Consider the following 1,448-nt stretch of genomic DNA (forward strand, 5'->3'; position numbering starts at 1 on the left):
AGCAGAAAAGATGATGATCAGTCTGCTTCAACAAGCAATCAAAGAAGACATCTTCATACTCCTACAGCATGACAAAACATCGAAATCGATCTGGGAGGCACTTAAAGTCAAGTTTGAAGGTAGTGAGAATATGATAAAGAGCAAAAACGCATTGCTCAAGAAAGAGTTTGATCTGTTTAGCAGTCTACCGGGAGAGGATACGAAGAAGCTGATTGAACGTTACTGCCACTTAGTGCGATCCATGTCAATGCTGAGTATTACAAAAGATCGTGAAGAGTGGGTAGACAAGCTAGCTGATGCATTCCCACAGAAAGAGTGGGGAACGTATTTGATGATTCTGAAGAATACCGGTGTTTATGATGGGCTAACAATTTCACAGTTCATCGAAAAGGTTGAGAGTCAGGATTTGGAACAACAAAAGATCGCTAGGATGAACAGTCTGAGTGGTCAAGAGGATGTAAAGATGTACTACAAAGGTAGTGTTCCTGTTCCAGAAGCTGAGAGAAGTCTGAAAATACAAACTGCCTTCAGTGCTGGGGATTCAACAGAAAAGGTTGATCAGGGTTCAAATAACAGCAGCTGTGGATTCTCATCATATCCTGGTGTCAATCCGAAAGAATCAACTACAAGTTTCCATTCTCAGAGCACAAAAACAGGAAATGGTTATGTGATTCAGTGCAACATCGCTTTAAATCTTCCAGAAGGTCAAAAGTTTTTCAGAAGAAACTGCTAAAGATCACATGGCTTTACTTGGTTCTGTGTTACTCTCATATGAAGGTCTAGTTGCTGGTCGGATCGGGAATCCTATGCTCATAAAGGAGGATTACGATCAGATAGACGCTGAAGAAATGGAACTGATGGACATCAAATGGTGTCTAGCAAGTGTTCTCAGACGAGCTGAAAAGTTCAAGCTTATTACTGGGAGAAATGACTTTCTCGATGCTCATGTATCTACTTTAGGTTTTGATAAATCTAAAGTTACTTGCTTTCGATGTAGGGAGAAGGGCCATTTCAAGTGAGAGTGCAAGAACAGGGAAGCTAGTGGAGCTCAGAATCCGTTTGGAAAAGATGATTACTACCGGAAAGCCATTTATCAATAGGTTGGTCAACAGCAAGAACCGCAGGTGGCTCATGGTATAAAGATTGAGGATTCAAAGAGAGCGTGTTTGGTGGATTTTAACTGGAACAACTACATATCACCGGATAGCAAAGCATGTTTAGTTGATCAAGATGATGAAAGACTACCTGAAGGCTTCAGCTGGGATATGTTTGTTGATGAAAAAGGAGAATTCAAAGCTTTCATTGCTAAGATAGTGAAAGAACCTGACATGTTCACTGCATGGATGAAATCTATCGGTGAAACTGTAAAGTCTGTGATATCTGATGAAAGCTCACAGAGTTCAAATGAGAGTGTACAAAACGATGTTAACTCAGAAAAAAGAAGTTGT

The sequence above is a fragment of the Helianthus annuus genome, chromosome 13, assembly GCF_002127325.2.
Source record: "Helianthus annuus cultivar XRQ/B chromosome 13, HanXRQr2.0-SUNRISE, whole genome shotgun sequence".
Classification (NCBI taxonomy): Eukaryota; Viridiplantae; Streptophyta; class Magnoliopsida; order Asterales; family Asteraceae; genus Helianthus; species Helianthus annuus.